The sequence below is a fragment of the Chrysemys picta genome, chromosome 6 (assembly GCF_011386835.1).
Source record: "Chrysemys picta bellii isolate R12L10 chromosome 6, ASM1138683v2, whole genome shotgun sequence".
NCBI lineage: Eukaryota > Metazoa > Chordata > Testudines > Emydidae > Chrysemys > Chrysemys picta.
Genome location: NC_088796.1, coordinates 60,605,372 through 60,623,197, shown reverse-complemented (window position 1 = coordinate 60,623,197; position 17,826 = coordinate 60,605,372). Strand labels below are relative to the sequence as shown.

At 41.3% G+C, this 17,826-nt stretch overlaps 1 long non-coding RNA gene across 1 annotated transcript; it reads left to right on the top strand.

Annotated features, from left to right (window-relative positions):
* Positions 1-944: 944 nt before the first annotated feature.
* LOC135984306 (uncharacterized) lies at positions 945-16,108 on the top strand. The gene is made up of 2 exons (XR_010602256.1): positions 945-2,054; positions 16,022-16,108. It is a non-coding gene; the product is annotated as an uncharacterized LOC135984306 (long non-coding RNA).
* The last annotated feature ends 1,718 nt before the right edge of the window (positions 16,109-17,826 follow it).

Genomic DNA, 17,826 nt, shown 5'->3' with positions numbered 1-17,826 from the left:
GTAGAGCAGAAGGTGGTCCTACATATTTCACAAATATGGCTTTCTTTGTCCATATTTATCTCTTATATAGTTAAAACATATCTTTAATGGTCTAATTTACTTCATCCTGTTTTTAAAATTACTTTTTGCATGCTACTCTCAATTTGTAAAGGCCTAAATATGGGGCATGGGTTAAGAGGTAATAAAACATGAAGAGTTCAAGAAGCTTGAAATGACACAGAGTTAATTTATTTAGCATAAATAATATTTTTGAAACCTCTTGGTTTGGCATACCAACACTGCAGGGGAGTGTATATTTAAGTTTTCTTTATATAAAATGTGTTGCTGTGTCCATCTGCAATACCCTACATGTGATCTCAAATGGGTATTTGTGATTTGTGTGCACAAATGTCAGATCTGACACATACAAATAAATGAACCCATAAATATTGTGGTTGGAAACTTAGAGGTCTACTGACAGTTTGGGCCTATGGTCCTAATAGAAACTAATGAAAACGATAAACAATCAAAGTTCAGACTAACCTCAGCTTACATTCGAGAAGGTGCATTACAGAAATGGTTAAGCAGTTGATTTCTGTTGTCCTTGTACCTCCAGAAATAACACACTTGCTGTGCAGTTGAATGTACCATGTGCATCCTAGTTTTCCATTGTTAATAGATGAAGCACAGCAGTCCAGCAGGTGTGGTTCAGAACCAGCAGTGAAAAGCTGAGTTGTGGCCAGTGATCATACTGAACTGCGAGTGTCTTTCACAACCTTATTGTTCTTTGAATGTGCTTTTTTTGCTATTTTGTTTTGTTTTGTTTGTTTTTTTAAGTGTAATTGCATGACATTGGGGAATGAATACATTTAGGCTAGAATACAATAGTGTCACTTTAAAGATTTTTATGAACCTTTTGTAGTATGTATTGTGTGTAGCTACAATTCCAACTAAAATATCTTTTGCTGGGATTTTTTCTTCCTAGCAAGTAGAGAAGGGAGATGGTCCTGAAAAGACCTGAATTCCCCAACCCCCAATTTTCATCTCCATCTTTGAGCCCGGAATTATGCTGTCATCTTTTAGAAAGGTAGGATTAAAAAGAACCTCTTCAGTCTGTTAACACTGCTCCTGAACTGGATGGAGGAGTTGCTATTGAGCAATATACTGTTATGGGGCACTGCCCCTTTTTCCCATCCAGCAGTTCAGCACACCACCTTGGCCACCTTTGCCTTGGGGAGCAATAGATTCAGGCCTTGCCTACACTAGGATGGGGATTTTGTAGGGGTTTTTTTGGAAGGAGAGAGGGGTTTGAAGCAACTGTAGGTATTTGATGTAGCTCCATTGGTGTGAACCTCTAATAGGGATGCACTGAAGTAAACTATAGCTTGCAGGGTAAGCTATACTGGTATAAGTCACGATTTCCATAGGTGCAGCTCAGCTACATTAGGTGTTTACACGAGTGCACATGGCTACATTAAATCACTACACTGGTGCAAAAAACAGTGTAGACAAAGGCCCATCAGACATGTATGTAAAACTGTTGCAGATTTCAGTGGAAGTTCAATGAAAGAGTTATTTCAAAAGGTAGCTGGCCATTCTTGAGGGTGTCAGGCATCCAGCCTACCTCTGACAGCCAATCCAGACACACCTGTGAACAGTTAATTACCCAGGTGGCTGGGTGGCAGTTAATTACTTAAGGAGCACAGGGAACTAATAAAGACTTATGGGAGCTCAGTTAGAAAGCCTGAGAGAACATAAAGAGGAAGCTTCTGAGGAGAGGGTTTTCTTAGGGGAGCTGGTGAGTGAGAAAAGGTGCTCTTGGAGGAAGCAGGCCCAAAAAGGCTTGGAGTGGCAAAAGGACTGTATCAGACAGAGTAAGAAGTCCAGGTTGTTGAGGAATTAATCAGCTCTGCAGAGAAGAACTGCAGTGGTTTGATGTCTGCAGGATCCCTGACTCCCAAAAAGGAGCCCTTCTTCAGGTGATGGCAGGAGGCCTGACTCCAGAAGGAAGTATTGGGTTGAGAGGGCCTTACTGGTGAGAATCTGGACAAAGGAGACTGATGGACTCAGGTGGGGTAGGTAGACTAATATTAACTTATGCTACCCCCTTTCCCCCTGCAGCTAGGACACTGGGGGTATCTTTATACTGCACTTAAACACCTTGGCTGGCCTGTTGGAGGTCACATCTAGCACAACAGCAGTGCATTTCCACCACTGCAGGGGAATTTTCAGTGTTTTTAAAATGCACTTTTATTTACAGTGAACAAATAAAATATTTTTCACAGTGATACTATTTCAGGTTTGAGTTGGTAAAACTTTTAAAAACAAAATGCATTTTGGTCCTAAGCTATAAGACAGTGTCTTTTTAAAGCAGGCTTGGATGGAGTCTGTGTAAGCTTGTCCTGTGGTCTGCTCCTACAACCCCTCTGTGTGCAGAGCTGCCCTTGAAGTTTAACTAAACCAGACTGTTTAGTGTTGATAGAATCTGTTCTGTTTCCCACTGTGACTCTTTTCTCCTCTTTGAATTGTCAAAGCAGCTCTGGTTTTACAATTAAGCAGATTAAGAGAATGCAGTCTCATCCATCATTAACATCACATTTGTTTACATATCTCTGTTCTAACAGGTCTTGTCTGTGTGATGTAATGGCTTTAGTCACTAAGCTGTCTCTATAACATTATGTGGTACTGAGATACTGTTAAAATTCAGAGACACTGAATTTTATAACCTAATTTTCGGGGGGGGGGGGAACTTTGATTAATTTAGTACTAACTAAAGTAGTAGCACTGGTTAAAGATTTGTTTAAGGTATGTTGGCAGAACCTGATTTGCAACCTGGTTGCTGTTTCAGCCTTGGCCCTCGTGAGATACTGACACTTTTGACATGTTTTGTGGTGGTCTTTTTGTGGGGACAAATATTAACTAGGACTTAAGTGAGAGTTTCCTAAAGTTTACATAGTAACAGCCACATGTATGAAAACATAGTAATTCACTTCCTTGTTAAATCACTGAGGCATGAGTGAGAGTTGTAGGAAATGACTCTTTGCCCAAGTTCCAACTTAGAAATGAGATACTGAGATTGTAATTGCTGCACTGCAATGAAGTCTTACGGGTCTACTGCCACAACACAGGCTGTGATTCAGGGCTGTTCGGAGGTCTGGAAGCATTGTGCCCAAGCCAGAGGATTCCCCTGCTGCTCTGTCAGGACAGTTTTTAGTCCCATGAGGAAGTAGGGCCGGTGTGAGAAGGTGGTGATCTAGCCACCTCTATTATCCTGTCAGACACTTCTTGGAGAATAGGTCCTTTTGAAGAGGGCCTAGGGCAACTATGAGACCAGTCTCCTTTGGATACAGTCTCCTTATTTGAATGCAAAAATGTTCAACTTCAGTTATAATAATTGGATAGATGTTTCATTAAAATGCATATTTTCTTGATTATAGCGGTTTCCCCCAATGCATCAAAATTCCTTTGCCTCCCACTGTTTTGTGGGTTGGGGAATAGCTCAGTAACAAATGAACTAAGTCTAGGACTTAATTATGCATTTCTGTTTTGCATCTGATTCCTCAGACATCAATATCACTAGTCCTACCCCCCTTCTTCCTTGATTGCTTTTATTATATTCCTGTCTAAGACTCAGGAAGTCTTTATATTTTTGTGGTAAAACTTGGATGCTGCTTGATCAACTTTGGGTAAATGGGATTCTTAAAGATGTTGATCAGGGCCAGTAACATTTGCCATTTCTATCTGTGGCAAGATTTTTTTTCCTAGTTCAGAAATGAACCAAGCATTTGAGTCCTCACATTTGAGCAAAATGGTTTAGCTATCCTGATATGACAAATACAAATTAAAATGTTCAGTAATCGCCATAAGACAACTCCTGGCGCTCAAAAGTCCTAATGGTCAGCATCACAAAAATAGGTGTTACCCCTGGTGTCTTGGCCAGATTCCACTCTGGGTGGTTATATTCTGCCTAGCTTAACTTTTCCTGCAGTTGTAATTGGACATGGAATTCTTCAATTCCTGACCTAAATTGCAGGATAATATTGCTGTGTATGATTGATCAGCTGCCCCATTCCATTGTGGGTTGAAGCCTTGGCACAGTTAACAAAACTAAATGTGGATTTAGGAAAGGTACAGGCTGCAACTTGGGCAGATACAATACACACCTCTAAATATATTTACAAAGGGATAGGGTCCCATAGCACAGAAATATTGGAAAAGATACATATATCAAGACAACTATGGAAACCTCACATTTCCCTTTCTGAAAATGCTCTTTCATGAGCGAAGAAGCAGGCTGTCATACAAGCCAGACTCTTGTCGTTGACTGGTAAAAAAAGCTTTTTTTACCATTGGCCACCACTCAGTTACCCATCCTTCCAGCCCAGCTGTTGTAATACTTGCCAATATATGAGGGAAGATGGCTTTCCAAGGTGTCTCTTGCTGTTTTCAAATCCTAAACTGCCAAGGTGACAAAATCGGCGTTCTTTTATCAGTCCTGTGATACAGCACACTTTTTTCAGAGCAGATATGTTAGTGAGCAGATATGCCGTGACAAAATGATTCTGTTTCATGTTTCATACTTGACACATGCATTACAGGGTTCAAAAGGTGTTGGTTTTAAATTTGGAAATGTGACCTGAATTATATAGCATAGCTTCCTCCCACCCCCCCATCTATTCCTTTAATTTAAAATAAGTACGGTATTAATCCTCTTTTGAGAGATAACACCCTGTAAAGTAAAATGCCACCATTGGAAATATTCTTTGCTGACAAAGTTGCATTGGCTTGGCATTTCCCACTCAATGTGTTTGAAACATGGCATTGTTTTCTTGGTAGCACTCTTGGTCTCTTTTAGATAAGTGATCATAGCTGCCAGTTCTTCTTGCAAGCAATGCTTGACCGAAGTGAAAAGATCTACCAATCTTCCCACTGCAATCAAGGAAGAGAAGCACTTCTAAAATACATCTGATTATTATGTGAAGCTTGTGTCAAACTGAGCCTCCTTTGAGATTGTAATCTTTTTATAGAGGCTGATATTTTTGTATTAAAAGCCAAACCTGAGACTGAAAAAGGGGGTTAAATTCACTTTCTTAAGATTCTTTGTATTATAGGCTTTTTTGCAAGAGAGAATGGTTAGTCTAGCAATCAAATTTTAAAAAGCAAAAAAGTTGAATATATCATTTAACTGGACACTAAAGATTAATCCAAAACACAACTTAGAGGTGACAGGAAATTTAATGAGATTCTGGGTAAGTGTTGTAGATTTCCAAACCCTGACCAACCCATCAGGCAGGGACATGCACAGGTAGGAGAAAGCAGAGGGGCACACTCCCCAATCAGCAGGGGCACAGAATTCCTCTGGGGCTGAGTCAGGAAATGACAGCTCCTGCAGCCCTGGGGTGGCTGGGAGAGAGCCAGCTTCTCTGGTCGCTGGGGCTGGGCGGGAGGGGGGTGGGGGGAGATAGCCAGCTCCTCCTGCCACAGAGGGCTCAGAAAGTGCCCCTCCAAAAACAGCCACATTTTTATTTCTGTACGTGACCCTGCCAGCAGGTGTAGGAGTTGCTGCTGGGACCACTTGCGTGAGGGAAATTGTAATGGTCTCACTGAAAAACACACATAAAAATCCAGAAAGATGTCTGTAATGTTTGGGGGGTGAGGGCGAGAAACACTGCAGGGCCTATCACTTTAGAATCTCTGCAGGTTTTTACTGCATTCTAGATTTTGTTATCCATGTTCCTTTGCACATAGATAGTATATTATATTTCCTTTATTCTGATTGTGTATCTTAATATTTTAAATCTTGTATCTTAAGCACAGTTTAATATTGCTGTTTGAATCTTAACTTCTGTATTCCTTGAGACTTTGATTTCAACTCTACTACCTTAAATGCAAACACTGTTATGCATTGCAATATTAATGTATTATAAACCGTGATGATTCAGGTATATTATTGATATCCAATTGAAGAATTTGTTTGCTATAGTTCTCTTGGGTTGCATGTTTCAGAGGACGACAGGGACCACAAAGAATGTGCTAATTGATTTGTCTCTTGTCCATTCTCTACTTAGTGAGAACTGTTTTCCAGTGTAGTTAAAATTAAATACATAATTCTCTAAAAGACCTTGAACATGAAACAAATTTGTCTGGTTCTTAATTTGACACATCATAAAGCTTTTCAAGCAAGACCAGTAGAGCAGCTTATGATTAATATGGAAAAGCAAGCCTGTTAACAGGATGACAAATCATTGTTCGTGACAGCAAATACTAATGAAAAACTGACAAAATTCAGGGTTTGATCCTATGTGGCACTGATTGAACCACCTCAACTCCTATAGAATTTACTGGAAGATGAGGGCAATGCTGGGAGGTGCTGAGTCAATGGAGCAGGTCTATTAAGACTTTTAGAGGTCAACCTCCACATTTAAAGGAAGAATTTAGATTCTTTAATGACTGCCCAGGCACTAGAAGATTATGGCATGTTGGTTCTCTCACTTATGAATGACCATACTTGTGATAGGAATTGAGTAGAGGGAGGGGGACATGCAATTAGCAGGTGTCTTTGCTTACACATTAGGGCCCAGTTTGGCATTCAAAAGCAGGACAAGAGTCCAAATGCCTTTTGGAGGCTCTTCCCCCCACATCCCCAAAGAGGGGAGGTGGGAGTAGACTGCTTGCTGCTAAATGCTTCCATTGGAGCATCTGGTGCTGGCCACTATTGAAGGCAGGATGCTGGTCTACATGGACCCAGTCTGGTAATTCCTGGGTTCCTCTGAAAAGACTTCCTAAAGTTTTGTCTGTTTTGCTTCTCGCAGACATGGATTTGAAATCCTTTCTCCACGCTCTTTGGAATCCCAGCTACTGTAGGTGACATGGTATTTAAATGATTAAGAAACCAAAAATACTAAGGTTACTACAGTTACAGATATGCTGCTGAGAGTGACAGGATTCTCCTGTTACGCCACTCTGACTGCAGGTGTTGGAACCTTGCCTGGAGCTGTGGGCTAATTGGTGCTGACTCTCTGGGGCTTATTAGAGTCTACCCTCTAGCGGACAGCTAGAATTTGGGACAGACAGGTCCTGTGGGAAGGAACTCTAGGAGGAACCAACCCTGGGGACAAGGTTTAGTCCTTAAACTCCAATATTACTTTGGAGTTGCCTTTTTGTTAATAAACCAGCCCCCCAAGAGGGGTGACTTGTAGAGTGGTTTAAAAAAAAAAGTGAGTAGTTTTTATTGGGAATGGGGTGGGGACTCTATCAGCAAAGCCATCCTCTTTGCCCCTACAATATTTTGAGAACTGCTGCTCTACATATAAACTTCATTGCACCGCGACCTTCTTCTGACAACAAAAATTACTACATGACCCCTGGCAGGGGAGAGTCACCCTGGGGCTGAAGCTTGTGGGCTTTGGCTTCAGCCTGGGGTGGTGGGGCTCATGCTTCGGTTTCCACCCCAGGCTCCAGCAAGTCTAATGCTGACCCTGGCAACCCCATTAAAATAGGGTCCCAACCCACCTTCTGAGAACCGCTGATGTAGAGTGTTGAAGAGTGTACAGAACTTGCAAGTTCTGCACTTAAAGAATTATTTACAGGAAATAGTTGTTTTCATTGCATTTAAATGCCTTGAAAACTAAACAAGCAACCCTCACACTGTACACTGCTGATGAATCACTACCACACAGATCTGAAGTTGAAGTAAAGATCAGTCTCTCTATTAGCTTGTTGTGGAAAATTTCAGGAGTTATTCTTAGCTACTTATGCTATAAGTTGTATAGTTTGTCCTGTGTGTGTGGGGAGGAAATTCTGGTGTCTCTTTGCATGTTTACCCTGCTTTCTCAGTTCACTTTCTAAATAGTTCTCACCATCTCAAAGGGTACTGAATGCACATAAAGGGACAATAGAATGAAAAAAAAATCTGATGTGAAGTAGAGGTTCCTGGAGCTATTTCTCCCTAAACTTAATTTTGTATATGGAAATTCAAATTTGCTAAGCAAGAGTTGAAGCTGTCAAATCTGAGGGTTTTTTCTTTTTCAGTCCACCAGAAGAGATCATTGTGGCTTAAACAAGCATGTCACAATGTCAGCCTAGTCAGAGTTCAGCTTTTCATTTTTCATAAGTGACTCATCTTGTAGCTATGGCAACTTCCTACTAGTATCAGGGATATCATGTTAGCTGTTTCTCCCTTGCTGTCTTCCAGCTAGTATAGATTACAATACCACCTCATAAGCTACTGCAGTGATATTTATATCTGGGTCACATACTATTAAGTTAAACAAAATGTCTATGGAAATTTAATCACAGCAGAGGGCCATGCTCTTGAAAAGAGAGAAGTAATTATAGAAATCTTGATTTGGATACTATCATAAACAACCTTGTTCTATAGCATGTATTTTCTATACCTCAATAAGTCTCCCATCTCTTTGTGGAAAGAGAAAGGGGACTAATCCTGTTCCAATTAAGAAACTTCAATAGATGAAGGATTAAGAGCCTACTTTTTTTAACCTTTAACTACATCAGTCATTATTTTCCCTACCATTCTGGTTGGCCTCTAATGTACTTTCTCATTAGGATGATAGCCTTTTTGTAACACAGTGATAAAGCTATACTTAGGGCTCCAATATGGCTCTGATCATTAATAAAGATGACCAAACTGCTTTTGGATGTGTAGCTACGCATGCACCATCTCCATTGTTTCTTGGACTTAAATAACATGGACTATCCCTCTGAAGTGGCCCAAGGACTGTAACAAACAAGAGACTTAAATGTACATGCTGCTGATTCGTTTAGACACTTCCACTATCATATGACTCACCTTCCCAGTGATACTGGTGGTTTAGTTTTGTGGAAGGAGTCAACATTGTGTCTGTATAGGAGAAGACTTAAAAAGAATTAAAAAAAAAAATTCAAAAAGCTATCAGGTAGTCTTAGACGTGCACTATCCATGCTCTATGAAAATTTGATTTTTCTGTTTAAGGCGCTGATAGCAGGTTTTTCACCAAAACATTTTTCTTTGGAAATGCTGTCCCTGAAAAAGGACAGATATCCAGATCCACATGTCATCTATGTAAGTTGGGGAATGTGACTAAAAGCAGATGGTATTTGCAAAGCAAACCCACAAAAATTCATTGGATTCTGTTATACTGAGCCTTCTAGTTTGTAAACAGAAAGGTCTTCAGGAAGATTATGTGGGTGTCTGTTACTCTATACAGCATAAGAGGTCCACATCTTCTGTCATCTCACTGTTTAACTTTCATGAAGGTGAACGATTGAACTAAAGTCTGATCATGACTGTAACAGCAGCCACTGGCATCAGAGGATATTGATTTCCATCACATGACAGGGATCAACATTTTGTAATTGTATGAGGGGGGCAGGAACTGAAGTCTAGTCTCTTACTAAAATTCCTGTGTGTCATAACTTTATTACAACCACCAACAAGCGTTGTCTTTGTCAGGGCAGTACTCATTTACCTTCATAATGTCAAGTTTCAAATGACATCCCTCTGTGTAATTTATTACAAGATGTATCCCTTATTGCTATGCATAAAGTAAGGCCACTTGATTATTATATAGGTCAATATGTTCCCCTGTTAAGTGTTCACCCTGCAATCTGAAAAAGTCTCTAACAACCCCCAACAACTACAACCCAGGTGACATTCAAAAATTCACCAACAAAAAAACAAATGTGCAAGATCTGAAAAGATCAGTTCAAAGGAAATATAGTAATAAGAGTATGCAATGGCAATATTTTGTCCTGATTTCAAAGGCCAACATCCAAAAAATCAAATGGAAAAGTGTTTTCCATGAAGGAGCTTTGAGCTTCTCATGTGATCACTACAAGTATAGCTTCAATACTATTCCAACATCAGAATGTGGGGTAGTGAGAGAGTTTCACTCTGTCATCATCACCACTCTGTAATACAAACAAAAAATCCCTACAAGATGGTTCTGCCCAAGTATCCAAAGATAATTCCCATGGTATCATTTTTCATATGTTCATCTTGTATTATGTACAAAGACAAGCATAGCTTCTGTAATGGAAAGCCAGCTACTCCAAATTGGAAACAACATACTTTGACCACCTTCCAGGTCCCTGAGAACCACCATGCCATTGGCAATGAATTCAGAGGGGTTATCATGAGCTCTCCACCATAAGTCAGCAGCTAAATCCTCTAATCACATTAGAATAGGGTAATGCTATGTAAAGATGGGACTACCCCCGCTTCGAGTTAACTTTGGTTGCATTTGTAGCACAGACAGGTAAATCTTATGTCATAATAACCAAGCTACAGGTATGTGGCAGATGTTGGGCAGCCGTCTTGGTGCACAGTTACATGCCAGCATTTTCAAGTTAAGAAATCTTCTCCCAAAAGCGCAGTGGCCCAAAGTATTTAAGCAACACACATTACAGAACTTCATTTAAAATTCTATTGCCTGGCTGGGAGGGTTGTGTATGTTGTGTAAGCTCTTTCCCAGAGTTTGTATCCACTCTCCAGCCAGCTTCTTGGTGAAGAGAAGGAAGGAGGAGACTCATTAAAAAGCAAATACACAGACGTATAACAAAATAAAACCAGTTTACATAAAGGATGATGAAACTCTAGCCTAACTACTCAACATTGAACCTGGCTCCCATTAATAATTCTGTTTTCCCAGCTCCTTAGAAATACTGCCTACCAAAGCAACACATAGAATAAGGGTGACGCTCTGGCGAGATGAGATAAGTACAGTTTCCTGTCCATTTGTTTTCTTTCCCCTCTTTGTTTGGCAGGCTGTTAAATAAAAGTGGTGAAGTTTTGTTTAGCACTGGTTGAATAACCTGCATAGTGAGGGAGTTTTGCAGGGTGGATCTGAGTTGAACAATATAGCAAGTAGAACAACAGCACAATGACTACACAGTCCCTTCAGCAGGAATGTTTCATTTACTATCCCTGTCAACTTGATGAGGAAACACATTCATCAAGCTGTATTGAGCATAATGAGATTACATTCTTAAAAGGACTATCAGTTTAAAAACAAACTTTGATCAGAATTTCTTTTGAGGTGGTGTTGTATATTACACTCAACACTATTTTAATTGAAAGATTAGACAAACGTTTTCTCTCTCTAGACACAACTCTGTAAAATGCCTGATCAGTTTTGTTTCTTTGGCTGGTCAGTTAGCCAGTTTCCCATGTTAGTGTGGGTCTTTCATGCAGCAGGGGAGAAAAGCATTTTTAATATATAGGAAAATGTGTTTGTAATGCCCCAAAATTGGCAGGGGGACTCAGGGGCAGAGGTAGTACCAGCAATTCTAACTAATTTTTTGAAATGAACTAGACTTCAAGTTAGTAGATCTCCAATATTAAGTTGATGGAATTGTTAACACAGAGTAAAAAAATATATGGGCTAGAATTGTTTTACTAGTAGCTGCATTAGGAGAATAATAGCCAAAGAATTGCTCATAGACCCCATTGTCAACTTGGGTAAGATCCTGCCTGGTCTCTGGCCTTCCTTTAGAACTGAAACTGCACTTGTTAGGGTAATGAAAATCTCTGACAGATTTTTAGAGTGAGACCAAGTGAGCATTTTGGTCATGCTGGAGCTCTTAGTAGCTGTTAATATGATTGTTTAATATGGATTATTGCTTCAGTGAATAAAGGATATTGCTATTCTGTCTAGAACGTCACTCCAATGGCTACCATCACACCTGGAGGATGGTGTCAGTAAGTAATGAAAAAGTCATCACACAAAGATTCTATTGTATTTCCCATGTTGCTCAAGGTATATATGGAGCCTAACTGTGAGATCACTTCTAAACAAGAAATTATTGATGTATCATAATATGCAACTGTGTATCCTTCTCATTGTGCCCTTTCCATAGGAACCAGGTATCCGACAAGGTACATATGGTGTTCATATGTTTAGAGCTGAGCTGGCACTAGGCACAAGCAGATTAAGCAATTGCTTAGGGCCCCGAGTAGCTCAAGAGGCACCCCCTATTAGCTTTTAACTGTGTGGTATGTGTGTGAGGGCCCCCCAAAATATTCCTGCTTAGGGCCCCCAATGGGCTAGCACTGCCTTTGACATCTTGTGTTGGCTGGGTCCTTATCCTATGGTGGCCTGAATGTCACACATTCAGTGTTGATCATTAAGCTTAATTACTGCATTTGCCACTTCACAGGGATCTTGTTAGAGATGATCCATCACTTGTTGCTTATGGAAGTAGCATAGACCCATGATCAAGTATGAAGTCAGCAGATGATCGGTTTGCTGCAGTGGGGACTATAGTGTAGAACTTACTCCACCTGGATTCCTTGTTTCATTTCTCCCTGTGGAATGGCCAGAGTTTACCCTGTATTTATTACGCTTCCTTCCCAACCCTTTTACACTGGACCTCCTTTTGTGTAATAGCATTTTAAGAGGGAACTGTTGTACAAGTTCTTATTACGTACTTTTTTCATCCTGCTATGTAGCATCCTGAACTCTTTGGATAGCAGGGGGAAATACATGCAGTTCTTATTTTGTATTCAGCCTCAACAAGATGTTATCTCAAAACTAAAACAAGCCTCGGGAAAGATCATCTCTCTGTAAACTAGTTGAGAGCAAGAGTCAATTTATTTCCCCCCACCACCACCAATTTTTTTCTCAATCAGTGGGTATATTTCAGGCATCAGTGTGAACACAGTGCAGGTTGCCATTCTGGAAGCTGCCAGTTCACCCTAGTGGCTTCTTTCCTAACCTTTTCCCACAAACCACTCTGAGTTTTTAATCAGATTGGCCCAAACGTTATGTAATTGATTCCTCTATTTTAAGTAAGTCAAAGAATACAATTATTTGAAAATCGTTGTGACATCCCTGAATTCAGACATGATGATGAGCAAACAACTTTTCTGTGCGGGTGTGTGGGTTTTTTTTTTTTTTTTTAAGGGCAGCTGTGTTTGTTTCTCTCTCATTATCTCCAGCCAAATGTCTGGAGGAGGAAAAAAAATCAAATGGATAAAAAGCATTTCACGAGTCAGCTCTGGTAGCTTAATATAGCCACAGGCTTGCTTCAAACTCCTAAGGCCAAATTCAGCAGTACTGTAAGCAGGCACACCTTCATTGAACTTCAGCAGGGCTTTGCTTACAACAGGGGTAATGTCAGAGCCCTGGTAAAGTTTCTCCTGTTGGATGGGCCTCATACAGGGGTCAGCAACGTTTGGCACGTGGCTCGCCAGGGTAAGCACCCTGGTGGGCCAGGACAGTTTATTTACCTGCTGACGCAGCAGGTTCGGCCGATCGTGGCCCCCACTGGCTGTGGTTTGCCGTCCCGGGCCCATGGGGGCGGCGAGAAGCGGCGCAGGTGAGGGATGTGTTGGCTGCGGCTTCCCGCCGCCCCCATTGGCCCGGGACGGCGAACCGCAGCCATTGGGGGCCACGATCGGCCGAACCTGCCGCGTCAGCAGGTAAATAAACTGGCCTGGCCCGCCAGGGTGGTTACCCTGGTGAGCTGCGTGCCAAATGTTGCCGACCCCTGGCCTCATAGAATGGGGCTGTGTGTCCTTAAGCTTCCCTTGGTCTGAGTAGGCTGCAGCAGAGTCTCTTTCCTTGGCCTCTCTGGCACACTTCCTGGTCACCAGCTCTCTGTCTGTTAGCTCCTGTTTCTGTGACATGGTCATGGCCCAACTGCCCTAAATCCTTAGGCTCAGTGATTACCCCCCTGCAAGGAAAGTTGAACCATAACTGCCTGTTTCTTTGATCAGCAAATAAGCAGATATTATACATGTCGCTGGTAGTACATTAGCAAGATCTAGGCAATGTCCCTATAACATAACTGGCTGTAACTTCTAAGTTCCGTTAAAGAAGCAACGAGTTCATAAAGGGGCTGTAGCTAGAGGTGGAGCAGATGGTTGTGCTGATTGCCTAGAGAAGACCTAGCCAGGCTCAAACTTTTACAAAACGCATCCTAGGCTCTTTACCAGTCAGCCAGAGCAGATGGGAAGTTCTCATTTGAAAAATCCACAACATCAACAGCATGAAATTCAATTTATCTACCTTGATGCTGAAGGATTGAGCCAGCCTTGCCTGATTTGGAATCTTTATCTCCAGGAAGACCAATTCTGCAAGCCTAGAGAGACCAATACTGCCCCTGTCAATGTCATTGAGAGTTTTTTGCTATTGAAGTCAGTGGGGCTGGGATTTTACCACTAAATTTTAGGTTACGAAGCCAACCCCTTCTCTCTCTCCCCGCCTTACCTCCCAGCACTGCCTACAGTCTCCACTGCTGCTCTGTGTACCTTTGTCTCTTTTGAGATTTGCTTTTCTCTTGGTAAAAAATGGCTGTGCCAAATAATTCTTCTCCCTCCCATGCCCATGTTCCCTTTGACTCTTTCATACTCTACCTGGGCTCTCCAGAAAGCAACAGAGCTAGGATCAGAAAGAAAGGTTGTCTCTCTAGATGTGTAGTGTTACTTTCTGCAAGCACCTCATGATAAGTACTTCTGCACTGCTCTGTTTTCCAAGCATTGTACAGATAGCAATTTACTAATCACAATCCCACAGTGAAGCAAGTATGAGTAGTATCCCCACTTTTCCAATGGAGGAACTCTTAGACACAGCTGAAGTGCCTACTGTGCACTGTAGTCCTGTTGAATAAGTGTGTTGTAGAAGATGAAACTCCCATTGCTTCCCCTTTCCAGTTGCTTGTAAGTTTGACAGACCAACTTATTTTGGGCTGAAACTTCCAAAGCAGGCTTTTATTTGCCTGTCTTTGTGTTGAAAAGGTATATCATAAAATAAATGGGACATTCTGCACCAGTGAATTGATGCTGTGTTAGAAACCTTGGTGAAATCTAGGCCACACTGTCTTCAATGACAAAATTCCCATTGCCTTGAGTGGGCCAGGATTTCATTCCTGAACTTTCAGATTGTTCTGACATTTGGCTGATCTGCTGCAATAATTGCTTTCTGGGGGCGGGAGTTGCATTTAATTTAATATTTGGGCATATGTATGAATCTAGATAAGATTCCAGGATTGTCATTTTTGTGTCACTCTGAAGCACAGAGTCTGAATTAGCATGAAGTAATGGAAACAACTACAAGCATGGCTGAGAGTTTTTTCTGTTTAGAATATCAGCAGGTTCAATCATTGCTTGGGATTTGTGGTCTGTCATCATCCAATTTTTAAATTCTCAGCCATTTTTGGCTCCCCCGCCCCCACATGAATCTGAATTGCACCCTTGTGACAGCATGGGCTTTCAGCTACTAGTAAGAATTGATTTGTATTGCAATACATCATAGTTATGAAAAATAACTTAATGAAAAATAATTTTTAGAAAGTGTCTTTATGTAGGATGAATTTATGCTATATTCTTTTTGTTTGGAAAGATTTGACTGAAATCTCTTTTTAAAACTTAGAGGTGCCTGAATTGTGGATATGACTAATTTCCATGCTTTTCATGAGTCATTTGCCAATCTGAACTCCATAAGCTAACAAAGACCTTAGTTACTCATTAAACGTCTGAAAAATGCATTGTAAATCGAATACTAGTGGCCATAAGGTGGCGCAATGAGCTACCATATTGAAAGGCCATTGGGAGTAGGAGTGACCTCAGTCTGGTCTCAGGGCTTCTTTCTAGACTTATAGAACGTGTCAATTGTGCTATCTAGGCACTCCAGGGGAAGAGTGCCATGTAAAAGATTCTCAGCAGCACCTAACAGTCCTATACAGCTTTAAAGTGTTACAAAAGAAGTCCTGATTCATTTTTAAAAAAATATTAAATACTCTTAAATTTAAGACAGTCTCAATCCTGATCCCATTGAAGTCAATAGGAGTTTTGCCATTGACTTTAGTGATAATAAAATAAAGCCACACTTACTCAAGATAAAAAAAAAAACCACAAGAAAGGGAAAAAAGTTCATACTTCAATATCAATGTCCTCGAGAGCTTGCCCTCCCTGAAGGGATTGTACAACCACAGCTAGTAATGTGGTTCCTCATAGGAAGCCCCAAACCCGCATACCCAACCTCAGGACAACTTGTGGGGATTTATAAATGATTTTAACTTTTTGATATGTACATCTAAACAGGACCTCTTGAGATGGACAGTGATTTTTGTATGAATAAAATGAAACCAAGTGATGCAGCCCATGGGAAAATGATTGTCTGACCACAAGGGAAAAAAAAAAAAGACTATGTGCTCTTCCATCTCTGCTGGCCAGAGAAAAGAAACCAGGTGCCAATGCACAAGAAGGAACAGCCAGAGAAGAAATGAGGCCAAGGAGGACAGGGGACACCCAGGAGCTGTGTCACTGGTATGGGGACAGTATACATGCATTAGACAACAGTGCAAAGTAGTCAATCTTTTTTAATATACACTGTTTTATGTGTGGATGGCAGCTTATCTGCCATCAGGTATTTACATGGTTACTTGTCACTTGCTTGTTTTAAATATGCAAAGTGTTAAATTTGCACAAGCTGGTTTCATTAACTTTATTCAAATGGAACATCAGAGTAATTCATAAGCTGTGTCATTTGAGGTACATCAAGTGTGTGTAAAATGCATAATAAAATTTCATAAATACAAAACTTCCAAAGCTGCCCCAGAAATAGAGGGATGAGTGTGGCCCAATTACAAATACTAGTTCATGTCCCCCTCATCCATTGTACTGTCTGTGGAAATCCATTTTGTGGGTGCACAAAGCATCTCTGACTACTAGGAGAAGATCCACACATGCAACAGCAAAGAAAAGTGCACTTTCTGGTTGCATGTAGCAATCAAGCAGTATCTTGAGTCCAGTCCTGGAGCAATGGCTTACCTCTATCCTTGCAGACATTTGTGGTGTAATAATGCAGACAGCATTAAAAACATTGTTATGAAAACAGTTTTGATGGCAGCGCTATTGAAATCTCAATCTGCCAACTGCTCATTCTTCCACCATTCTCAGCTACTGAGCATCTAGTCAAACCTTTTGCCAGGGCCTCTGTGGCCAGGGTATGGTTTCATAAATAATGGCAAAATGAGATATGCAGGGTCCCTTTGAATAAAGGGGGACAGCGACTCTATTTATAAAAATGTCATTCAGTAGGAAAACCAAAAAAAGTGGTATCCTGCACCCTGCCACTATATCCCATGTTGCCATCCATGAACCTGCCTCCATGGCCAGTTAGGTCCTACATAATAATGGAGTAGTACCCTTTGCAGCTATGTAGTCATGTGCTTCTTGCAGAGGGCAAACTCATGTGCACATGAGTCCCATTGATTGCCCAGTGCACTTTGGAAAGCCCATTCTCTCAAAGCTGGCAATCATTTCAGGAACACTGATTTATCCAAAGATGGTGGGCATAAGCACAGTCCTGATCACCTCACAAACCTTCACCACAAGCCCCACAGTTGACTTGCTAACACACAACTAGTTAGCCACCGACCAGTAGCAATCTGGGGTCGCCAACTTCCTCCAGATGGCTATAATAACCCACTTCTGGACTGGCACAGCCTCTATCATGCATGTGGCCTGAGACTGGAGGGTCAGGGCAGGCTGATCACACAGCTCCAGGAAGATCTGCTTCTTCATGCAAAAGTTCTGGACCCACTGCTGGTCATCCCAGGTCTGCATGACTGTGACCCCACCAGTCTCTGCTTGTGGTCCTGCTCCAGAAATGCTGGTCTACATATGGGGAATCTGCAGTTAGGGCAAGAGACACAAGCAGCATCAGCTGGGTAACGGCTGATGTCTCTATATCCCCCTTCAAGAGGATCGTCAAGAGGATGAACACTGCTGCCAACATGTCCATCAGCATCTCACAGATGCGGTGCCTGATTGCTGAAATGGGAGCAAAAACATGAGCAGGAGATGTTCTTCCACCGGTGATGGATCCATGTTGCTGACTTCAG